Consider the following 26944-nt stretch of genomic DNA (forward strand, 5'->3'; position numbering starts at 1 on the left):
GACTAAACAAACCGCAGCCCCAGCATCAAGGGAGGCGTGCACACATCTAGCAGGTGCTGCCGTTTATCACAGAACCGTCCAAAATAATTGGAAGTGACAGCCAGCACCACCACAAATGATTTATTAGTCTTTCACTCAGCTCTTCAGCTTCCTCGGGGCCAGAATAAATAATTTACCAACCCTGTATCTTCCAATCATTAATTCTTCCCTATGCATCCAAACTGCATTTAACTCTGCTGGCTTCAGTGGAATAAAACATACGATAGGAATATTTTTCCAAATACAGAACTATCTGACCATCTGAAAAGGCAGATTTGTCAGTCAAAATGTACAGTCCAGTGAAGAGTCTCAGGGTTCAAAGTCAGCAACTGCAGGGGAGCTGGAGGGAATAAAGGCAAGAGAAGAGGAAAGGAAAGCAGAGCCCGGGAGAGAGCTCTTCCCGCTGAGGGCGGCTCCAGGGACGCTGGACGGCAGACCTGGGCAGCCACCTAAGCACACCGCCACTGGAGACCGCCAACCACGGGCACAGAGCATTCGCTAATTACTGCGTCCCCTAAGACACCCCTAAGTGATGGAAAGTACACAGTTCTCCCTCAAAAAACGGTTGAAACTTTAAAACATGAACACACAGGATTTTTTTTCATGCAAACTAGACTTAATACAGGGCAGCTTCTTTAAAATATTTTAGTAGCTATCTTGAATGAGTTTATGAGACAACTACATACCCCTTGAAATTCATAAAAGAAAACACAGGCAAAAATCAAAGAAATAAATACTCCAAAATTTTTGACAATGACGGTAAAAGGTATGTCCATTAATTATGTAGAAAAAACACAGAAAAAAAAAAATTACATCATAAATCCACTTTTGATGTACACTAGTCTAGTCTCATTAAATCAGTATCTATGATTAAAAGAGAGATCATTTTTTGGTACATAATGTATTACACTGTTAGAGCAGCATCTGTTTATTGCATAGCATAAACATTTTTCAGCTTTCTGAAACTACTGATAGGCAAGAAGTGATATGGACCTAATCCTTTTTTATTCCAAGAAGTACTCTCAGTGAAAGGGTTAATAACATTAATATTCTAATATCTGGCATTCTATGAAGCACATCAAGCTGGTGGACGCACAAGGAATTTCAGAGTATTAGCTTTCTCTTCAGTAGTTTGAGAGAGAACCACAATTCAAATTTTAATGTGTAATACAAGGCTTTGTATATGTCTGAATATATGACTTCCACCAAAATATGAAATGCATTAAAATAAGTCCAACTAATGAAAATTATAAATGTGAAAAAGAATGGAATTTAGATAAAATTTTCAAATAATTTCTTAAAAATTCAAAAATGTTCACAAACAAGAGTGCATCATTTTCAAGACTCAATACTTTACTGTCATTAACTGAAACAATTATATAATGACCTAGGCACAACAACGTATTGTTTACATCAAGTCAAACCACGTCATATTTACACACAGACCAGTGCACTTGTTGCTATGGCAAAATAAACCCTCAGATGGCAGAGGTCCTAGCCTCCCACAGAGTAAAATAAAACAAAAATGTTGAAACTGGAAAATAAAACAAAAGGCATCTTTTTTAAACAAATATCAAAAAGACACAATAGAGATACTGTGTTTTCTCATAGGGGTAAGGGGGACAGAAGGACATTTTGAAACGGAGCAGCAGGACACGGTGGCCAGCAGTGCCGTCGGTTTTAAACAGCAGAGGGACCTCAGCAAGGAAAGGGGGAGCGCTGCACAGCCTGCCGGCGCCACACGGCGAGGACGCTGCCTCACGCCCGCTCTCGGACACTGTGGCCCAAGAGCCGATGGCAGCCTGTCGGACGAGGCCTGCCGAGCAACAGGGATATCTGTGGAATATCTGGGCCAAGTTTCCTGATGCTTCAAAACACCCATCCAAAGAGAGAGACCCAAGCTGTGGTACCGATGTTGTGCTACCATGGAATATTAAAGAGCAATTAAAATCAATAAACTAGATGTTTCAAAGGCAAAGAACAGCTCAGAAACAATGTTGGGTAAAAAAAGATTAAAAGGCAAACTGCATAAAGACTTATAGAATATTTCAGTTTAGTAAGAACACTTAATGAACACACAAATGCTAGCCTAAAAGCATGGACAGGAAAGATATAAACCAATTCCAGGATGGTGGTTATCTCTGGGAAAGGAAGAACTTTAAAACGTTTTTTACAAATATATACAGTAAACATTAGCATATGAATTCTGCATGGTAAATATCAACACAAGGTTGCCAGTTCTATTTATCCTCTGTATTTCTGTGACTATTTAAATGATTTCTTATATATTTTAAATTTAAGACATAATGTACATAATTTGTTTCCAAAAAAAGTAAGAGAATTTTACAATGTTTTACCTGAAACATGAGGGTCTACCTTTTTAAAAATCATGGCTTTGGTTGGTCTTCATATTTAAAAATTTTTAAATTCCAATCTAAAACACTAAAAATTCTATCCTCTTTTGACAAGTGATTTGGCTTAGTACCAATTTCAGATCATTAGTTCTCAGGAGACTCCAAGGTTTTATTTCAAAATTAGACTGAAAGAATTCACCACAGAGAGTTCCTAAATAAGTTAAAAACACTCTTCCTGGGGGGCTATGAATAACCGGTTCCATCATTTGTCTTAGAGCAAACAGGCTGCAGCGCCTGACTCGACTCTTCTGTTCTAACTCCCCAGTGGGAACCCATCACTTCATCAGTATGTTCCTTCTCATTTTCTCTGTTTATAGAAGGTATTAAGCTTCTATCTAAATATACATACATATTCCTAGTTTAAGCCTTTATATGTATCTAATACAATTTTACTCTAAAGAAATCAGAACCACAGTGACAAGCTTTCTAACTTGTACGAAAATTACTTGCAGTAGAATTTCAGTTCAGCCTCATTTCTTCACAGGCCTTTGGAAATATGACAGGTCATCTACAGCTAAATAGAAACAAGCTGCCTCCCATTTACAATTATACTTGTACAAGAAAACAAAAGTTTAATACACTTTATGTCACCATGAAGGAAACATTAAAGACACTGCTAATTTTCACAAAAACTGATCAATATTCTCTCAAAGTAGCAACCATCTGATTTAAAGAATTACTGGCTTGTTATCTTAAACAAGAAATCATATTCAACTTATATTGATGTTTTCTATTTGAAGCGTGTCATGCAATATTGTAATTTATCTCATAAATCTACTAGAGTGTGATCAAATCCTATCAACTCTGATTGGCATAAATTTGAAACAATGAAGCAATCACATCTGTTAAGCAGTTCTAGTTTGCTAGACAACATTTTAAAAGTTTATACAATAACACAGTTACATTTTTTCTCCATAAGACTTTCCTGTACCTCACTTGAACTTTTCCATAAAGTTTTGTTTGTGTACTGATAAGAAACAGAGACAGAGGAAGTGTGAGAGATTAAATGACAGAAATGGTTGAAGTATGAACTTCAAACACTCTAAAAATATTTTAACAAAACTCCAAATGAATTACAAGGCATCAAGACAGAAGAAAATAAATTCATTTGAATAAAAAAAATATAATCTAACTTTATCCTGAGACGACTACTGAAAATATATGAATGTTGAATTAATTAAAAATGCATGGACATGACACAGAATTCAAACCACGCTTATGGATTGAAACACTACTGTACAACAAAATCTACCACCAACTTCCTTGGTGCAAAATCCCTCATTTTTGAAACTTAAATGATTTTTATTAAAACATTATAATAGTATGTATATAAGTTAGTAGGTGAAAAATACAATATCCCCAAAGTTCCTCTGGGTAATTTTTTAAATACTTCTAATTAGCAAGTGAACTCAAGGATAAAAATGACTAGACCCTAAAGATATATGGGGTAAATGGGCTAAAATGAGAAAGAAATATTAAAAATAAAATTTAGGACACTGTTAAGTAACTTCAAGTTATTGATCCTTATTGATTTATATCATCATGACTAAGATACAACTTGAGAGTATGTGAATATTCTACTAACAATGGCTAAATTATTATTATAAAATAAACTCCATCTGGGCCATTCCCTGGCCATTAATTCCAGGCAGTGCTGAGACAAGCCTGCTCCTGCTGAACTCTGTCCTAGCTGCCCCTGCTGTGCACACATCTTGCCTCAGAAGCGACACCTCCTCAGCTTCCCTTCATGCCAATCACACACGCTCCGTACATATTTGCTGATGGACTTATCTCAATAATTTCATTCTCTACCATTAAAACTGAAATAAATAAAACAAAACAATATGATTGAAGGAAAACTTCCCAGAAAGACACAACAGATAATTCTCTGGTGAAACTTGACCCCAAGACAGTGACAGAGTTTCTTGACGAAATCTTCTGTTAATTCAGACGTTTTCCTTTTGTCTGTGGATATGGCAGGCTTTCACAAAACAAGTACATCCTATTTTCTTAGAATTTTCACTTGGAATTACTAGAATTCTTGCTGGCAACCCACTCCAGTACTCCCTGGAGAATCCCGTGGAGGGAGGAGCCTGGTAGGCTACAGTTCATGGGGTCGCAAAGAGTCGGACACAACTAAGCGACTTCACTTTTGCTAACCAAAGATGGCAAAACTTTTTTCTCCATTCTCATTTCATTTCTATGATTTTGTCATATTATCTTTGATACATAAAAACTATCCACTAGTCATCCATTTTTTAGTATCTTAAAGCTTAATTTTTAATTACATGCATAAAGAAATCAAAATTCTCATGACCACGCTAATTTAGCTTCAGTATAAAGACATTTTTGATTAGGAAACTAACAATACTAATATTTTACATTTAAAAAGGTAAATTTCCATTAAGTTTTCTTTTCAATATATCTTCTGAAAAAACAGTACTGTTGTTATCTATCATCAATTTCATTTCTGTATTTTATGTTTTCATTCAAGGAGCACAATGCTTTGCACACAAAAACTGGTAAAAATAAGACAATTCCTATATTTATTACAAAGATAAGCAATGAACTAATTATTACAATATGGTATAATAAGTGTTTTCCGAAGGTTTGCAGGTGAGGAGACATCACTGAGAAATAAGGGGAAGCTTTCAAGAGCTGTGTATTGCAGGCTGAGTTAGCCACGAAAGCGGTAAGGAGTGAACAGCATATAGAAAGACTGACTTAACAAAGATTAACCACCTGGGCTTATTTTCTTCTTCCTCCCCAGACACAAAAGAAAATCAGTAACTTTTCAAAGTAAGTATCTCATAAGAGAACTTACAAAAGATACTGAGGAAAAGGTGAATCCTTTTGCCCACAGCTCAGGAACATTCAACCCCACACACCCCACATCTACTACCCTGGAGCTGAATCTCCAAATACAAGAAATGGAAAAAGAAAATCAGCTCTAAAAAACGGGGGATGGGGAAGGGGGTGAAAATCACTTCAGTTCAGTCACTCAGTCATGTCCGACTCTTTGCAACCGCATGTACTGCAGCACACCAGGCCTCCCTGTCCATCACCAACCCCAAGAGTTTACTCAAATTCATGTCCATTGACTCGGTGATGTCATCCAGCCATCATATCCTCTGTCGCTCCCTTCTCCTCCTACCTTCAATCTTTCCCAGGATCAGGGTCTTTTCAAATGAGTCAGCTCTTCGCATGAGGTGGCCAAAGTATTGCAGCTTCAGCTTTAGCATGAGTCCTTCCAATGAACACCCAGGACTGATCTTCTTTAGGATGGACTGGTTGGACCTCCTTGCAGTCCAAGGGACTTTCCAGAGTTTTCTCCAACACCACACTTCAAAAGCATCAGTTCTTTGGCGTTCAGCTTTCTTTATGGTCCAACTCTCACACCCATACATGCCTATTGGATATGACTATACAGATGTTTCTTTCACAAAGTAATGTCTCTGCTTTTTAATATGCTGCCTAAGTTGGTCACAGCTTTTCTTCCAAGGAGCAAGCGTCCTTTAATTTTGTGGCTGCAGTCACCATCTGCAGTGATTTTGGAGCCCAAAAAAATAAAGTCTGTCACTCCTTCCATTTCTGCCCCATCTGTCTGCCATGAAGTGGTGAGATCAGATGCCATGATTTTAGTTTTTTGAATGCTGAGTTTTAAGCCAACTCTTTTCACTCTCCTCTTTCACCTTCAAGAGGCTCTTTAGTTCCTATTTGCCTTCTGCCATAAGGGTTGTGTCATCTGCATATCTAAGGTTACTGATATTTTTCCCAGCATTCTTGATTCCAGCTTGTGCTTCATCCAGCCTGGCATTTCACATGATGTACTCTGCATAGAAGTTAAATAAGCAGGGTGACAATATACAGCCTTGACATACTCCTTTCCCAATTTGGAACCAGTTCATTGTTCCATATCCAGTTCTAACCGTTGCTTCTTGACCTGTATACAGGTTTCTCAGAAGGCAGGTACGGTGGTCTGCTATTGCCATCTCTTTAAGAATTTTCCAAGTTTGTTGTGATCCACCCAGGAAAAAACTTTAGTGTAGTCAATGAAGCAGAAGTAGATGTTTTTTCTGGAATTCTCTTGCTTTTTCTATTATCCAAAGAATGTAGGCAATGCTCTCTGGTTCTTCTGCCTTTTCTTAATTCAGCTTGTACATCTGGAATTTCTCAGTTCACGTACTGTTGAAGCCTAGCTTGAAGGATTTAGAGCATTACTTTGCTAGTGTGTGAGATGAGTGCAATTGTGCGGTAGTTTGAGCATTCTTTGGCATTGCCTTTCTACACAATTGGAATGAAAACTGGCCATTTCCAGTCCAGTGGCCACTGCTGAGTTTTCCAAATTTGCTGGCATTATTGAGTGCAGCACTTTCACAGCATCGTCTTTCAGGATTTGAAATAGCTCAGCTGGAATTTCATCACCTCCACTAGCTTTGTTCATAGTAATGCTTCCTAAGGCTCAGCTGACGTCACACTCCAGGATGTCTGGCTCTAGATGAGTGATCACAGCATTGTGGCTATCCAGGTCATTAAGATTTTTTATGTATAGTTCTTCTGTGTATTCTTGCCACCTCTTCTTAATCTCTTCTGCTTCTGCTAGGTCCATACCACTCTGTCCTTTACTGAGCCCATCTTTGCATGAAAGTTCCCTTGGTACTATATACCTACTACACTTCAATTTTAAAAGATTAAAAGCAGCAAGTATTCCTTGACCAAAGATGCCACGGAGATTGGAGGGAATTCCCATGACAAAGATTTAGTCTGCAGGTTAACAATCTCTACATTGGACCAGTATCAAGAGACTGTTGCACATTTATCTCTCAAGTTATGCTCATATGCACTATCAACCGTTATCACTTTGAAGATAAGTAAAATCATTTATCTAAACAAAAACACAGGTACACACACATTTTTACCCGAGATATGGTTTAACTGTATTATTTTATAATTTGGTTTCACTTAAAAAGCCAACAGAATGAGTGTATAGTTTCTATTAAGCAAGGAAATGATTTTGAGATATTAGCAACTGCTCAAAATGTCTGTCAATGATTACATCAGTTATCTATTTCAGAGTCACACCACTCCCCCATAATTGGTTGGTTATCATTAGTTATTTTTCAGATTTTAAGTGAAAAAGTAAGCTCATTCTATTTGGGTGCCTTGTAGACAGTATCTCATTTTTCAATCCCATTATTATGGATATTTTATATGCAGCTAATTTTCACTTACAAATTATCAAAGAAATCAGAGTAAGCCCCTATATTTCTAACTAGACAAGTGTTTTTGCTAAAATATTTTTGTGAATTGTTGGCTTTGACATTTTTTTCATCCATATAAGAAGCTCCAATCTAATCTGGAAGTATCATTTAAGCTTAAGAGTTAGAAGAACTGTAAAAAATAAGTGCACATTTCCAAAACAACAGTTCTCAGTCCCACACATCCAATGCCCCTTTCATTCCCTGAACTATCCTGAACTGAAATTCAGAGTTAATAAAATCTAACTACATACAGAATATTTTTCAAAAAATCAGTACTAATTCCTAACCACAACAAATGCTTAGGCATAACTATTCAAGAGGGAATAAAGCAGTCCCATATTTGTGCCTATATATAATAAGTTCAAATCAGAAAGGAAAAAGATTACAAGTTATTCTCTATAAAAAGTACAAAAAAAGGAAAAGAGAAGAGGTATAGGAGAATTCTAGAATAAAAATTAGTACTGCGATAAGTGATTATAAACAAAAATTAAATTGAAGGTGATAAGACAGAAATAAGCTTTAATGAAATAATGATTGAAATGTCAAAATAAATTATATATTGTTAAAAGGAGAAAACTACGAAGTGTGGTATTAGTGCAACTGACCTGGGTTTTATTTTTAAGTGTAGTGTCAAAATAATTATTAATATTTATGCTAAGGTTGTTACCCTGCAGGTACAACCTACCCCAGAAAACCTACACCTTCCTAAGTTATTAAGTCTCCAGTAGTTAAAAATACTGCAACAGACCATATACTTCCAAAATACAGAACAACCAGTGGAGTAAGTAAAGAAATGTAAAAAGTTATATAAAAGTTGCTTATTGGGGTTGGTACCAAAGTAACACTGGTACAACACAAACATACACCATAACAGTAAAGAATTTTAAAACACATGTTTACCAACGTATTCGTCATTCTAAAAACAGACCTTTACCACTTAGGATGGCAATCTTGAAAAAGCTTTAAACATTCCTTATCAACTAATAAAATTCAATTCATTTAGATGCAAACAATTTTAAATTGAGTTTGTTTTTAAAAGAGTCTTAAATACTCTCTATCACATATCTGCAATCAGAGCTTCCAGGAAACTGCATTGCTGAACTGAGAACTTTTCAACTAGATTATCTAGTTAGAAATGCTATAAATCAGCAAGTGGAAAGAATGTGTGAGGTAAGTACAATTTTGAGAGAACTTCTTCACTCTACTTAAGGTTCCTGATTCCCAACCATTAAATGTCAGAAGCATTCCCACAATTTTTGTGACAAGTGACAGCTCTCCTCCTTAACTGCCCAAATTCTCATCAGCCTACACCACGCTTGCTTGGAAATCAAACTTTACAATATCAAAAAACGTGCTTCAAACACAGAAGGAAACACTTTTATCAACTAAAAATGATAACTTGTCGATTTTATCCTCTTCCAAACATTCTTTCTTCAGCCTATATTTTTTGGTATGGTATACTGAGGCTAACTTAAAGAGATCTGTTATCCACTCTAGGACATAAGCATATTCTACTTATATAAGGTTTTTAATAGAAAGCTTTCCTATATAATGGCCTTTTCAGTATTTCAACTTCTACTTAGCTAAATTAAGGTCAAAAGTAGAATCTGGTCACTGGATTGTGCGTGCAGAGGCACACGATGCTTCTACAGCTTCATGTGTGTGCTTTCATTTTGCTTTTGTTGTTACAGTCTTGTCTGGTGTTTAGCGTTTCACTAAACAGTATCAATACTAAGGCAATGCATTAGTCAGAACAGGATGCAGTCTTATTAAAGACTGCTATGTGTCAACACTATCTAGTGCCCTAAAAAGAAACCCCCGGAGGACAAGAGGCCCCTTTTACCCTGCAAACTCTAAATTTAATAAGGTTCTATTTAATTAGTGCAGAATTCAAATACACTGTATTCATGCCAAATTTTGCAACCACATGGGAGGTAGGGGAAAGATACTTCAAACACTTCCATGGGAACAACCTTAGGTTGCTGTCTTAAAATATCAGTGCAGGACCCAAACTACTTCACATGCTATCCACAAAATGGATGAGGTGTGAAAGAAATTCTGTGTTTAACATGACCTTTGGCTGTACTTTCACTTGTTATAAAGGAGCTATTCTCAGAGCCAACACATAGGCTATGTTACTACTCGTATAGTTACAGTACTATTTTACCAAGTGCTTCACACTGTGACAAACTTCAGACAGAATATATGGAAGCGCTTACCTTTGTTACAAGGCATAATAGGCTTTTCTGAACAAAAAGAGTGATGAATGTATGAATAAGAACTACTGCATGAGAAGTTTTTCTTTTCAATATACATTCAAATACAAATATGCCAGTGTGGTTACCTAGGTTCAACTTAACAAGTCATTTATACTCTAAATGCCAAAAAAAAAACCCTAGAAAATTAAGGTTAATATCTAGTAATGTCTTTATTAAACACGTCAAGAGGGAATTAAAAAGAAAACTAAATAAAAACTAAACAGTTTCAGCAACTCTCTTCTACAGACCCTCATATCCCCACAGACTCTCACCAAGGAACACAGTTGTTTTCAGAAATCCATCGTTTTGACAAAACAGCCAACTTATCAATATAAATGACATGCAACATATTTTAAGGGAAAAAAAGACTACTGGATCATATAATAAAAAAAACTATAAAGTCTGAAGGTCTAACAAATAGAAACAGTTTTCCATATAATGTCAAATTTATCAGAAGATTTATAAAGCTGAAACAAGTATTCAAAGTCCTGTAATGGGGCTTCCCTGGTAGCTCAGAGGTGAAGAATCCACCTGCCAATACAGGAGACGCCAGTTTGATTCCTGGTCTGGGAAGATCCCACATGAGCCTGTGAGTCACGCCTCCTGGCTGGTGCTCTAGAGCTCAGGCCACAGCCACCAAGTCCACGGCCTCAGCTACAGAAGGCCACGTGCTCCAGAGTCTGCTCTGCAGCCAGAGAAGCCACGCGAGCAGGAAGCCTGGGCAGCAACTGGAGAGCAGTCCCCACTCGCCACGACCAGAGGGGAAAAGCAGCCCACAAAGCAATGAAGACGCAGCACAGCCAACAATAAATAAATAAAATTATGTTTTAGAAATCCCACAAGGTATGCGATGAAGAAAACCTTTAGAGCTGCTATCTATTCTACTCTGACCGTGCTTTCCACACTCATCTTTCTGTTCCCAACAGCAATACCTCTTTACTTTCACCTTTTAGGTTTTTTTATTTTATTCCATTGGCTCCAAAAGCTATCAAACATCAGAATCACATTTTATAAAAGTCATAAACACAAACTGCCTAAGTTGGTTAACAAAAACACATAAATACTGGCCATAACAGAAGTGTGTTTTATCACAAAATATTTTTTAAAATATTACACATGAATTAAGACTTCTCTTAAATATGCATTATCAACACTATAACTACTCAGTAAGAATCTGAGATGTTACTAGGGTCACCACAGGTCTCGATTCACCCAGGATGGTGCCAGTTCACACCTACTGTTCTGGCATTCATACAACTGCAGTTATTTATGGTACTCACACTGTCACCCAAGATTTGACTGAACAGAGCCCTGGAAATGGCCGTGGGCTTACGAGTCAAAAGAAGTAGTCTGAGCATTAGATATCCAGCAGGCAAACATTCAATCTCCCTGAGGTACAAATTAGTCTTCAGTATTTAATATGGATACAGAATTGTAAGAAAAATCAAATTAGAAAATTCAAGAAGCTCCATACTACCTACTGGTTTAAAAAAGATGACCAAAAGTAATACAAAGTGAAGACAGCTGGCAAGAGAAGCCTATCAGAGACATAAACCACCACAGCCTCTACAACAGCCAACAGAAGCAACTCAAGTGAAAACTACACTACACCAACTACACATCTGGAACTGTAAAGGGCTAAGAAGGGCCCTGGGAATCAGACCAAATTAGTACCAGTTTCAGCGCCATTACTTACTGTCAGCTGTGTGGCAATGAGCAAGTTCCTAAGTCTGTTTCCTCATCCAAAATGAAGATGATAACCACACTTTCCTCACTTGGAAGAGTAACAAATAACCCATGTAAAGACAGGAGCACTGCGACCAGCACGGTGCCTGCACGAAGTACGTGCTCAATAAACGCCTGCTATCCCCATGGCAGGCTCCCCTGCTGCCTCCTCTCACAAACTAGGCCTCCGAGAGTATTCAGGAGGCAATGCCACACACCTGTGCATGGGTGTGCACACACGTGTATCTGAAGCTTTTGATTAACATCACTTGGATGGCACAGCTCGTGTTCACAGATACATGGTACAGTGCGGACTAGTACACTAGCATTGGAGATCTTACTCAACCCTGGGGAAGGCTGCTTTTGTCTCTGAAAGAAGTCCACAGTGGCATCTTGAAGCACATTTTAAAATAAAATTCCATATCTAACAATATCTGTAGTTGTTCATCTCCAGAACAGAAGAGTCAAAGATATGTATAACACACACATTTTAAATTCACAAATATAAACCAAAGGAAGACACTCCCTTTAAGGCAAGCATGTGAAGGCACTAAAGCAATACCCCAATTAAATATTCATATAGTCAAGATTTCAAAATGAGAATTCTGGGTTTACATGTGCACATTTTACAATTCTATAGTGAAACCTTTCTACAGAGGTCATTCTCCCCATATTTCACAGCATACATTTCAAAATGTACAATGTTGCATCCCTCTGAAGTGTTAAAACTGTGAAGTACACAGTAACTCACTGCAGGCAAACGCAGGAGGAAAACCATGTTGTGCACATGATACCCTTAACCCAGACAATTGCTTTAACCTACTGATTAAACCCATTCAAAAAGGAAGACATATAACATGTTCCATCTTATGATTATGAAACAGCATCAGAACGAAGAAGAAATATTTCGTTTGGTGAAAAACAGAAACTTTACATATGAGTATCACTAGGTTAAGTCAGAGAAACCATAGCTTACATTTATAAAGACCTCTGTCCATTTTTAGCTCATTAAAATAAAGGGATTTAAAACTTTCCACAAGGAATATGGTATAAAATAAATGTCATGAAAAATGATATAAAAATCCATATAAACATTATGCTGCTTTCCAAATACACATATAACAGGAATTTTTTTAAAAACAAACAAACCCTATATCAGTCAACTTTATATCTTAGGGATCCAAATCTAAGTTGGACATCATTTCTCTGAACTTTCCTAAAAACATTCCAGGAGTAAAACAGCTTTGCCATTAAACTCCATTATCTATTCTAAATCAACCGACCTGCTCTTTAGAGCTACCAAGGATAATGAAGACTGAAGTTTACATGTTCTGTCTCAGTTTACGGACTACTATATCATTAATCTGTAAATGACTCTACAATGAGTATCCACATAACAAATATTCTATCAGCAGTAACCCTAAACAGGTAAATTTAGAGCTAAACAAAGCATAACCAAACTTTTATAACTACTATAAATTACTTAAATAAAAAAAAAATCCCTGGGCATTGCAATGAATATACTTTTGCCTTAGAGCTAATACTTTAATTTTAAAGAACCACAAAGAAAAAAATCCAAACTAGTCAGTAACAATGCAGCGTCTAAAAGCAATAAACTCAAAATTAAGTTATAAATAATTTAAAGCATGTCATGAAGATGTATTAATAATTCATCAGATAAATAATTTACTAAATAATCAAATAAATAAATAATGAAATACATAAATAAATCAGCAAATAAATAATTCTGCAAAATAACCTAAACAATAAGTCACCCAAACAAATCGCAAACCTACAAAACTACAATGATTCTTTGGATTCTGATAGTTTTAAATAAGCAAATGTACATAAACTAGATCAATCCTTGTTAGAATTAGAAATATTTTTCAATGCTATTGGTAAAATCCTCATCTCAGTACATAAGAACACATTTTCAATTTTTAAAAGACTGCACAGGATTAGTTCTTATAAATTATTAACACAATTATAATATATCCTCCTCTACATTTTACATATAATATCTCTGCCTAACATATTTCCCCCAAACAACTGGATACTTAAAATATTCTTAATTTACAGTTCTTTTTCAAAGCAATACTTACAGTACAATAGTGCTATGGTCTTTCTGATAGCTTTCCTATCTTCACCAAGTCTCTGGAAATTTTCTGCAGGGGTAGAAAAATAAGAATAACCTTAATTATTATAGATGGCATTTCATTCACTAGTGAACAATGCTTTATGATTCTACAAAGTAGCAGTGGGAAGTGGAGATTAGTAGTTGCAAACTTTGTCAAGGTTTTAGAAGTCTGTAGTAGACTAAACACAAGCCGACAGAGGCCAGCTTCCTCTACTGGAGCTGGCACACAATCTGTTACAAGTGGCGGGATTTCAGACGTGAAGACAAAAACTTCCAAGACAGAGACTGTCTGACATCTAATGCTATCAACAATGTGAGAAGCTCACGGTCCTTGAAAGAACACATGAGGTCACTTAACTGTTACAGTCTGAATGTGGCAACAACCTAATGAGAGCACCACTAACAGTCAAAACACAACTGACCACATAAACCAGTCTTCATTTAACATTTCAGGTTTTTATCCACCCACAGTATTATGGGCTCTTGAATCCATCAACAGCAGATCCCAGGCTGTGATAGCCTTTCCCACGGAAATAAGAACTCTGTAATGAGCGTTTGACGCTTTTAAGGAAATAAATCCAAACAGTGTAACACAACATCTGACAAGAAGGAAACTAAAAGTATTTTCTACAATTTATCTCAATGAATTTTCCAATCAAGATAGGTAATATTTTTCTATTTCATAATCAGGGAAAATGAGACTCATATACTGCCTGTGATCTCCAGCTGGCAGGAAGAGTCTAACTGCCTACACAACTTCACGTGAAGGGTCGGTGAACTAGACTCCTTAAATTTGAGCCTACCCTTAAAAACATAGCGAATCCTAAAGCACTGTAAATTCATTAGAGCAATGGTTTTGCCTCCCAGAGGACATTTACTGGCATGTCCAATAAAAAGAATATTTATTGGCAATAAGCAGATAGAGATCAGGGATGCTGCTAAACGTCCTAAAATATAAAGGGTGGTCTCCTACAGCAAAGCATTATCTGGCCTAAAATATTAATAGTGCTGAGGGCGGGAGACTCTAGCATAGAGTAAAATGTCCATAAGCACTGTGCCGTTTTCCTACATAATAAAATAACATTTTCTTCAGGGATGTAATCTTTTTTTATATGTATAACATTGTATGTAGAGGATACCCTAGATAAAAATGCATATACTGTGGAGAATGTGTATATGGGAACTCTCTGTACTTGCTAATTCTTTTATAATATAAAACCTACAATTTCTCAAAAAAAAAAGTTTATTAACTTTTAAAAATATGTATTCTTCAGTACGTATTTTCAGATCATAAGCTCCTTATTGCAAAATTCAGGCTTAAACTAAACTGGAGAAACCACTAGACCATTCAGGTTTGACCTAAATTAAATCCCACATGATTATACAGTGGAGGTGACAGAGATTCACGGGGTTAGCTCTGGTAGACAGAGTGCCTGACGAACTACGGACAGAGGATCATACCACTGTACAGGAGGGGACTAACCAAAACCACCCCCAAGGAAAAGCACTAAAGGAAGGAAAAATGACTGTCTGAGGAGCCCTTACAAATAGCTGAGAAAAGAAGAGAAGCGAAAGGCAGAAGAGAAAGAAAGAGATTTACCCAACTGTAAAGTTCCAGAGAATATCAAGAAGAGCTAAGAAAGCCTTCTCACACAAACAACACAGAGAAACAGAGGCAAACAACAGAACGGGAAAGACGAGCGATCTCCTCAGAACTGGAGACACCAAGGGAACATTTCATGCAAAGACGGGCTCAGTGAAGGACGAAAAAGGGCAAGGACCTATCAGAAGCAGAAGAGACTAAGAAGAGGTGGCAAGACTACACAGAAGAACCTACAAAAAGGTCTCAAAGATCCAGATGACCAAGACAGCGTGGTGCTCACCTAATGCCAGACATTCTGGAGTGTGAAATCAAGTGGGCCTTAGGAAGCATTATTATGAACAAAGCTAGTGGAGGTGATGGAACTCCAGCTGAGCTATTGAAAATCCTAAAAGATGATGCTGTGAAAGTGCTGCACTCGATATGCCAGCACTTTGCTGAAAACTCGGCGAAGCGTCACAAGATGGGAAAAGGTCAGCTTTCATTCCAATCCCAAAGAAAGGCGACGCCAAAGAATGCTCGAACTACCTTGCAGTCGTGCACATTTCACTCGCTAGCAAGGCTGTGCTCAAAACCCTCCAAGCAAGGCTTTGACAATAGTGAACCAAGAACCTCCAGATGGGCAAGCTGGATTTAGAAAGGACAGAGCAACCGGAATCAAATTGCCAATCAACTAGGTCATAGAAAAGGCAAAGGAATTTATTTTTTTAAAAAAAGGGAAAGAAATCTACTTCTGCTTGACTACGCTAAAGCCTCTGACTATGTGGATCATAATAAACGGGAAAATTCTTAAAGAGATGCCTCCTGAGAACACTGTACGAGAGACAAGAAGCCACAGTTAGAATGAGACACAGAACAATAGACCGGTTCAACGTTGGGAAAGGAGTACGTCTAGGCTGTATACTGCCACACTGCTAATTTAACTTACATGCAAAGTACATCATGTGAAACGCTGGGCTGGATGAATCACAACCTGGATTGTGACTGCTGGGAGAAATATCAACAACCTCAGATATGCAGATAATGCCATTCTAAACAAGAAAGGGAAGAGGAACTAAAGAGCCTCTAGATGAAGGTGAAAAAGGAGAGTGAAAATGCTGGCTTAAAACTCAACATTCAAAACACTAAGATCAGGGCATCCAGTCCCATCACTTAATGGTAAACAGATGGGGAAAAAGTGGAAACAGTAGCAGAATTTATATTCTTGGGCTCCAAAATCACTGTTGATTGTGACTGCAGCCACGAAATTAAAAGACGCTTACTCCTTGGAAGAAAAGCTGTGACAAAATTAGACAGCATATTAAAAAGCAGAGACATCACTTTGCCAACAAAGGGCCAACTAGTCAAAGATATGATTTTTCCAGTAGTCACGTACAGATGTGAGAGCTGGACCATAAAGACGGCTGAGTGCCGAAGAACTGATGCTTCCAATCTGTGGTGCTGGAGAAGACTCAGACGGCAAGGAGATCAAACCAGTCAGTCCTAAAGGAAAGCAACCCTGAATATTCATTGGAAGGACTGAAGCTGAAGCTTCAATACTTTGGCCACCTGATGAGAAGAGCTGACTTATTAGAAAAGACACTGATGCTGGGAAAGATTGAGGGCAAGAGAAGGGGACAACAGAAGATGAGATGGCTGGATAACATCACTGACTCAGTAGACTTGATTTGAGCAAACTGCAGGAGATAGCGAAGGACAGGGAAACCTGGCATATTGCATTTCATGGGGTTGCAAAGAGTTAGACACGACTTAGTGAGTGAACCACATGTTCTTTTACTAAAGTTATGAATAACTGTCTTAGAATCAATACCCCAAAATACATCTAAAGTTATAAAAACAATTTAAATTTGTCAAAATTTTCCTAACAAAGTTAATGAGAGCATTAAAAGTCACAATTATGACCTAACTTTGTCTAAGTGACTAGCCAAGATATCTATAAGTATCATAAATTCATAGGGCTGTAGAATATTAATACACTACAATTAATTTAGTGATTTTGCCTAAAAGTCATATGTTTTCTGCAATATTTGTGATAATTATTAAAATCATTTGAGAACAAAATTCATTAATATATCATCAAAGAACTCCAGAAAATATGTATCAAGTAATTTTCCATTCAATACCAATTAACCTCTCTCCAATCTCATGGCTTAATTGTAAAGAATCTTTCTGCCAATGCAGGAGATGCAGGAGACATGAGCTCCATCCCTGGGTCTGGAAGGTCCCCTGGAGGAAGAACTGGCAATCCACTCCAGTGTTCGTGCCTGGAAAATTCCATGGACAGAGGAGCTGTCAGGCTGCAGTGCATGGGGTCGCAAAGAGTCAGACGCAACCAAGTGACTGAGCACGCACACACACCATCTCAGACAGAGCTGATACGGTGCACGTTTCCTCTTATTGGACCTACTGAGTACACACAGAGTATCAAACAATGGTATCCTTTATCAGCGAGGATTAGATTACATCCTTCCCTAGCCAAAAACAGTTTAATAATTATAATGAGTTAAATGAGAGGAAAAAAAACTGAGGGAGAGAATTTCTCCCATGTAAACATCTTAAAGTGGACAATCAAAGGCTGATGTGGCAGCTCTAAGTATCAGGGGTCCGAACTCCTTCCCTCTTTTTGCTCCACCATTTACTGTTATAGTAAAAGTCACCTTGTACTCTAAGAAGGCTACAGGGACTCCAGCTACTACCCCTATCTCGCAAGTAGCAGAAAGAAAGAAGGGGAAGAAAGGCCCACCCATTCTCTTTAAGGGTCATATTTCAGTTTCAACGGTCATGTTTCAGCTCGTCAACTATAATCTAGCCCCTCTGCCCACACGCAACCATGTGAGGGGACAGGAAACCTTCTCCAAGTGTGGTGATCGACAGAACCGAGATTCCTGGGCTTTCCTCGTGGCCCAGTCAGCAAGAATCCACCTGCCAGTGCAGCGGGAACGCGTTCCACTCTTGTCCAGGAAGATCCCATATGCAGCAGGGCAGCTAAGCCCATGTGCCACAACTACTGAGCCTGTGGTCTGAGTCCTGCGAGAGGCAACTACTGAGCCCACGCATCCCAGAGCCTGTTTCTCACAACAAGAAACCACCACAGCAAGAAGCCCACAGACCAGCCACCAGAGAGGAGCCCCCATCTGCTGCAGTCAGAGAAAGCCTGCGGGCAGCAGTCAGGACCCAGCACAGCCTCAAGAAACAGGTAATCCTTTTAAAAACACTGCGATGTTTCTTATTAAGAAAGAAATTTTGCAGGGCAAATTATGAGAGGCAGTTTAAGGTGGAGATAACACTTCAAAGAAAATGGGAGATACACTCAAATTTTTCATTTAGAGTGGGTCACAGCAAATACAAATATGTATGCATGTGTGTATGTGCGTATATATATTTATGAAAGAAAATCTAAATGTTTAACAATAGGCGAATGGTTAAATAGATTTGAGGATAATCTCAAAACAGAATGCTCTATAGATACCAAATACCACTTCAAACAATTTTATAGATACAGAGGAATGTTCACAATATTATATGAAAGAACAGGCTACCGAACATTTCATATAGAATAGTCCCTAATTAAAGAAATATACATACAAACACATAGCATGCACGCACGCTGCTGCTTCAGTAGTGACCAGCTCCTAGCCCACCAGGCTCCTCTGCACGTGGGAGGCAAGAAGACTGGAGTGGGTTGACCCTACCTTCCCAACCCAGGGGGTGAACCCGCATCTCTTATTTCTCCTGCATTGGCAGGCAGGTTCTTTCCCAGTACTGCCCCCTGGGAAGCTTTATACACAGAATATACTGATATGTACACAGAGGCACATTTTGTATCTATGTGCATATAGAGAGAGGTTTCCCTGATGGCTCAGCAGGTAAAGAATCCACCTGCAATGCAGGAGCCACGGGTTCAATCCCTGGGTTGGGAAGATCCCCGGGAGAATGAGACAGCACCCACTCCATTATTATTGCCCGGAAAAAACCATGGACAGAGGAACCTGCTGGGCTACAGACCAAAGGGTCACAAAGAACTGGATACAACTGAGCGACAAAGCACACAGAGAGACAGACAGAGACCACATAAAAAGCAAGAGAACAGAATTAAATGGCAATAGTGGTTTAGGCTACAGGAAGCAATACGCTTTCATTTTCCCCATACCTTTCATTGCTTTCTAATTTTTCTACAATGAACACACAATATGCCTATCATTTTGTTCATGAAGATTTTGGCCTAGATGAAGAAAACCACCTTAAAAAGGCAATTAGATTCAAGCTTTAAGTTGCTCCTTGGAATTTCGTAATAACCAAAAGAGGGGGAGGGAGATCTACAGCTGAACTGTATTTTTCCCAACGGGGCAAAACACACGTTTCTCCTGAGTTGGTGGTGAGAAGCTAACTTCTGTATGCCCAGCTTGTTTTCAACTTACTGACACACACATATCATATCTGTCAGCTTCACACAACTCACTCCTAAGCAGATGCTGTATCCATCACCCCTAAGGATCTATCCCACTATAGTGATTGCTTTGTTCACCTCATTCTGTAGAACTAATCATTTGTGCTTTCAGTTCAGTTCAGTTCAGTCGCTCAGTCGTGTCCAACTCTTTCCGACCCCATGAATCGCAGCACGCCAGGCCTCCCTGTCCATCACCAACTCCCAGAGTTCAGGCATCTACAAATCCCTCCACTTTTTACATTTCTATTTTTCCTAGTTCTACTCCATTCTATTATAAAATGGATCCATCTAACAGAAATTACATCTTTCTCATATATTTGTAACTATCTTGCATTGTCTTGAATGCAACCACCAATCTATGGGCCATGTCTATAATTCCATCATTTCAAAAATGTATATAAAACTATAAAACACTGGTGAAAGAAATCAAAGAGGACACAAATAGATGGAGAAATAAACCATGTTCATGGGTCGGAAGATTCAATATAGTGAAAATGAGTATACTACCCAACACTCTACAGATTCAATGCGATCCCTATCAAGCTACCAGCTGTATTTTCACAGAACTAGAACAAATAATTTCACAATTTGTATGGAAATACAAGAAACCTTGAATACCCAAAGCAATCTTGAGAAAGAAGAATGGAACTGGAGGAATCAACCTGCCTGACTTCAAGCTCTACTACAAAGCCACAGTCATCAAGACAGTATGGTACTGGCACAAAGACAAAAGTATAGATCAATGGAACAAAATAGAAAGCCCAGAGATAAATCCACACACCTATGGACACTTTATCTTCGACAAAGGAGACAAGAATATACAATGGAGTAAAGACAATCTCTTCAACAAGTGGTGCTGGGAAAACTGGTCAACCACTTGTAAAAGAATGAAACTAGAACACTCTCTAACACCATACACAAAAATAAACTCAAAATGGATTAAAGATCTAAATGTAAGACCAGAAACTATAAAACTCCTAAAGGAGAACATAGGCAAAACACTCTCCGACATAAATCACAGCAGGATCCTCTATGATCCACCTCCCAGAATACTGGAAATAAAAGCAAAAATAAACAAATGGGATCTAATTAAAATTAAAAGCTTCTGTACAACAAAGGAAACTATAAGCAAGGTGAAAAGACAGCCTTCTGAATGGGAGAAAATAATAGCAAATGAAGCAACTGACAAACAACTAATCAAAAATATACAAGCAACTCCTACAGCGCAATTCCAAAAAAATAAACGACCCAATCAAAAAATGGACCAAAGAACTAAATAGACATTTCTCCAAAGAAGACATACAGATGGCTAACAAACACATGAAAAGATGTTCAACATCACTCATTATCAGAGAAATGCAAATCAAAACCACAATGAGGTACCACTTCACACCAGTCAGAATGGCTGCAATCCAAAAGTCTACAAGCAATAAATGCTGGAGAGGGTGTGGGGAAAAGGGAACCCTCTTACACTGTTGGTGGGAATGCAAACTAGTACAACCACTATGGAGAACAGTGTGGAGATTCCTTAAAAAACTGGAAATAGAACTGCCTTATGACCCAGCAATCCCACTGCTGGGCATACACACTGAGGAAACCAGAACTGAAAGAGACACGTGTACCCCAGTGTTCATCGCAGCACTGTTTATAATAGCCAGGACATGGAAGCAACCTAGATGTCCATCAGCAGACGAATGGATAAGAAAGCTGTGGTACATCTGCACAATGGAGTATTACTCAGCCATTAAAAAGAATACGTTTGAATCAGTTCTAATGAGGTGGATGAAACTGAAGCAGATTATACAGAGTGAAGTAAGCCAGAAAAAAAAACACCAATACAGTATACTAATGCACATATATGGAATTTAGAAAGATGGTAATGATAACCCTGTATGCGAGACAACAAAAGAGACACAGATGTATAGAACAGACTTCTGGACTCTGTGGGAGAGGAAGAGGGTGGCATGATTTGGGAGAATGGCATTGAAACATGTATATTATCATATAGGAAACGAATCGCCAGTCTAGGTTCGGTGCAGGATACAAGATGCTTGGGGCTGGTGCACTGGGATGACCCAGAGAGATGGTATGGAGAGGGACAGGGGAGGGGGATTCAGGATGGGGAACACGTGTACACCCGTGGTGGATTCATGCTGATGTATGGCAAAACCAATACAGTATTGTAAAGTAAGATAAAGTAAAAAAAAAAAAAAAAAAGTTGAAGTAAAAGCACACACACACAAAAGAATGTATTATCAATTCTCTTGACACTGTAACCTCAAAGTGGAACCTTCACAAAGGTTCTCAGACTGAATTCACACTACTTGCATAATCCAATAAATCTCATATGAAGACCTATTTAAAGGGATCTTAAATGGTCAGTATCCCTAGACACTGGGGAAAGCATAGGCAAATTCTCAAAGAAAGTAACTTCAATCCAAGCCTCAAAGAATCCAGTAACTTTCAAAAACACTCAAAAAAAAAAAAATCACAAAATAAGACACTATGAATGAGGGTCAACATAAGAAATAGAATAATTCCACTACACATATTTCAATTATTGGAAAGACTATACAATAAGGATGGTACAAGTAACAGAAACACTTATAATATGAATGTGAATTAAATAAAATCTCAAGAAATAAAAAACGGTGGTAAAATTTTCAACTGAGTGGAAAAGTTAAACAGTAGAATCAATACACACAGAAAGAATTACTAAATGTAAAGACTTTTAAAACCTATCTAAAATGCAGTTCAGAAAGACAAAGAAAATAAGATATATAAGAGCAGAACAAAGAACAGAGTCAGGAGGTCTGACAAGACGCTTCAAACTACTGGTGATGAAGGGCCCTTTTCTAAACAGCCGGTCTACTGAGCAAAGCTTCTGTAACACACTGAAAACGTGAGTTTCTTTTAAAACCATATGCTTAGATGTCATGATAATATCAACCTGCTATTCAAAGCATCTATTTACACTGAATTTATCTTGATTCATTAAATACCAGTGATACCAGTTTGCAGACCACCACTGACCTGAGGTCACCTTTGAGTAGCAACAATCTAAAATAAAATAGATCAAACACAGAAAAGAATATGAAAGACAAAAGAAAATATAGCTGCCATTCAAACAGATGATGAAAATTTTCAACACCAATTGAAGGTACAAATGGACAATCCACAATGCAAGAAAAAACAGGAAAGATACATGTGAATACATGGGTAACTCCTGACCAGGATAGGGGCTACACCTAACATAAATCACTGCAACACAATTCCAAACCAGCATTTCTATCATTTTTTTTTTTAAACTCTTAGGGCTCAATCAAGCTCTAGATGTACTCTAAATAAACAAAAACAAAGACAAGTGGACATAGTAAACAAAGCTATCAGAGATCAAGTTTCAAGATTCAGTGACTTCCTCTCAGTCCATTCTGAGAGGAAACACTCTGTCCACACTTCTCAAACTGTGTTTACTTCATTAGTTATTTCTCATGTGTAACTAACTGTATGAAAAAAAAAAAAAATCCAAACTTACATTAGCAGAGACTGAAAATGCTTTCAATTATATGGAAATGGACAGACTTCCAATTCCGTTAACTGTTCCTTTGAATGTGAGGTGAGCTTCAGCATACGTTACCTATTACATCCTCTAATCATAACAGGTTTTTTTAATCTCTAAATACAGTCCATTTAAAACACGCTGCTCAAACATCTACCACAAACCAAGCGTAAATCCATACCCACATGGCAAAGCAGGAACTAAGGAACCACAGGTCCTGAGAAAGAGTCGCAACTAGTGTCTGTACGAATCTTTGGTCACTTTTCAAATACTTGACACACAAATAACTGAAGCATGATACACTTATGGGTTTCACAGAACAAATATAATAACGGTGAAAGCTTGCCCAGTGAAAGAACATGGTGAACAGCATCAAAAATATATAAGAAAAAACAGAGGAATTGAATGTAACAATATATACAAAAAAAGATAACCAAAATCCAATCAAAGGCTGCTTCTTAGCATCATTCCCCATCACATGAAACTGGAAGGACAATCATTGTGCACACACAGCTTATAAATGAAACGAAGTTATGTATTGACCTGTTTGATTCAGTGTCACTAAATTCAAACAATTTAGCAAGATATTTAATGTAATTGCTTATTTGATCTGAGTAAGCTTTATTGACTATGTCAAAGCCTTTGACTGTGTGGATCACAATAAACTGTGGAAAATTCTTCAAGAGATGGGAATACCAGACCACCTAACCTGCCTCTTGAGAAACCTGTATGGAGGTCAGGAAACAACAGTTAGAACTGGACATGGCACAACAGACTGGTTCCAAATAGGAAAAGGAGTATATCAAGGCTGTATATTGTCACCCTGCTTATTTAACTTATATGCAGAGTACACCATGAGAAACACTGGGCTGGAAGAAGCACAAGCTGGAATCAAGATTGCTGGGAGAAATATCAATAACCTCAGATATGCAGATGATACCACCCTTATGGCAGAAAGTGAAGAACTAAAGAGCCTCTTGATAAAACTGAAAGAGGAGAGTGAAAAAGTTGGCTTAAACTCAACATTCAGAAAACAAAGATCATGGCATCTTGTCTCATCACTTCATGGGAAATAGATGGGGAAACAGTGGAAACAGTGTCAGACTTTATTTTTTTGGGCTCCAAAATCACTGCAGATGCTGACTGCAGCCATGAAATTAAAAGACGCTTACTCCTTGGAAAAAAAGTTATGACTAACCTAGATAGCATATTCAAAAGCAGAGACATTACTTTGCCAACAAAGGTCCATCTAGTCAAGGCTATGGTTTTTCCAGTAGTCATCTATGGATGTGAAAGTTGGACTGTGAAGAAAGCTGAGCACCGAAGAACTGATGCTTTTGAACTGTGGCGTTGGAGAAGACTCTTGAGAGTCCCTTGGACTGCAAGGAGATCCAACCAGTCCATTCTAAAGGAGATCAGTCCTGGGTGTGCACTGGAAGGGCTGAAGCTGAAACTCCAGTACTTTGGCCACCTCATGCAAAGAGTTGACTCATTGGAAAAGACTCTGATGCTGGGAGGGATTATGGGCAGGAGGAGAAGGGGACGACTGAGGATAAGATGGCTGGATGGCATCACCGACTTGATGGACATGATTTTGGGTGAGCTCCGGGAATTGGTGATGGACAGGGAGGCTTGGCGTGCTGCAATTCATGGGGTCGCAAAGAGTCAGACACGACTGAGCGACTGAACTGAACTGAAGGTTCATATGGTGCTACCTCTGAGGTTATGGGGAAAGAATTCAAACCGAAACAAAACAAAAACAAAAAAAAAACTGGGCTGAGTAGTTAAAACTAGATCAGGTAAAAGTAACTGTAACAAAAGGCTTAGAATGGCAAAAAATTGTCAACCCTATATTTGTTGCTCTTATTGCTGTTGAGTCACTAAGTCATGTCCAACTCTTTATGACCCTATGGACTGCAGCATGCCAGGCTTCCTTGTCTTCACTATAATCTGGAGTTGCTCAAACTCATGTCCATTGAGTAATGATACTACCTAACCATTTCATGTTCTGTCTTCCCCTTCTCCTTCTGCCTTCAATCTTTCCCAACATTAGGGTCTTTTCCAATGAGTCAGTTCTTCTCATCAGGTGGCCAAAGTACTAGAACCACAGCTTCAGCATCAGTCCTTCCAATGAATATTCAAGACTAATTTCCTTTAGGATTAACTGGTTTGATCTCCTTGCTGTCCAAGGGACTCACAAGAGTCTTCTCCAACACCACAGTTCAAAAGAATCAATTCTTCGGCATTCAGCGTCTTTATGGTCCAACTCTCACATCCATACATGACCACAGCTTTGACTAGACAGACCTTTGTTGGTGAAGTGATGTCTCTGCTTTTTAATACACTGTCTAGGTTGTCACAGCTTTTCTTCCAAAGGGCAAGTGTCCTTTACTTTCACGGCTGCAGTCACCATCCCCAGTGATTTTGGAGCCCAAGAAAATAAAATCTGTCATTACTTCAATTTTTTCCCCTTCTGTTTGTCATGAAATGATGAGACCAGATGCCATGATCTTAGCTTTCTTAACAATGATTTTCAAACCAACTTTTTCACTCTCCTCTTTCACCCTTATCAAGAGGCCGTTTATATTCTCTTCGCTTTCTGCCATTAGTGTGCTATCACCAGCATATGTGAGATCGTTGATGTTTCACCCAGCAATCTTAATTTCTACTCGCGATTCATCTAGCCTGGTACTTTGCATGATGTAATCTGCATATAAGTTAAATAAGCAGGGTGACAATATACAATACAGCCTTGTCTTCAGTTCAGTCGCTCAATCGTGTCTGACTCTGTGTGGCCCCATAGACTGCTGCACAATGGGCTTCCCTGTTGTTTACCTACTCCCAGAGCTTGCTCAAACTCATGTTCATTGAGTTGGTAATGCCATACAAACATGTCATCCTCTGTCATCCCCTTCTCCTGCCTTTAATTTTCCCAGCAGCAGGGTCTTTTCCAATAAGTCAGCTCTTTGCATCTGGTGGCCAAGACATTGGAGCTTCAGCACCAGTTCTTCCAATGAATATTCAGGATTGATTTCCGTAAGGATTGATTGGTTTGATCTCCTTGCCGTCCAAGGGACGTTCAAGAGTCTTCTCCAACACCATAGTTCAAAAGCATCAATTCTTCAGCACTCAGCTTTCTTTATGATCCAACTCACATCCATACACGACTACTGGAAAAATCATAGTTTGACTGGACAGACTTTTGTCAGCAATGTTTCTCCTTTTTAATATGCTGTCTAGATTTGTCATAGCTTTTATTCCAAGAAGCAAGTGTCTTTTAATTTCATTGTTGCAGTCACAATCTGCGGTGATTTGGGAGCCTAAGAAAATAAAGTCTGTCACTGTTTCTATTGTTTTGCCATCTATTTGCCATGAAGTGATGGGACTGGATGCCATGATCTTAGTTTTTTGAATGTTGAGTTTTAAGCCAGCTTTTTCATGCTTCTCTTTCACTTTCATCAAGAGGTGTTCCTCTTCTTACTCCTTTCCCAATTTTGAACCAAT

At 38.2% G+C, this 26944-nt stretch overlaps 1 protein-coding gene across 2 annotated transcripts in view; it reads right to left on the reverse strand.

Moving 5' to 3' along the window:
• Nucleotides 1–26944, reverse strand: part of TBC1D5 (TBC1 domain family member 5) — a 589263-nt gene that overhangs the window by 503718 nt on the left and 58601 nt on the right. For both annotated transcript variants that reach the window (XM_068981508.1, XM_068981501.1), the window contains exon 2: nt 13800–13862. The gene's annotated coding sequence lies outside the window, so the exon portion shown is untranslated. The remainder of the gene's footprint in view (nt 1–13799; nt 13863–26944) is intronic.

This window comes from Capricornis sumatraensis, chromosome 1 (assembly GCF_032405125.1).
Source record: "Capricornis sumatraensis isolate serow.1 chromosome 1, serow.2, whole genome shotgun sequence".
Classification (NCBI taxonomy): Eukaryota; Metazoa; Chordata; class Mammalia; order Artiodactyla; family Bovidae; genus Capricornis; species Capricornis sumatraensis.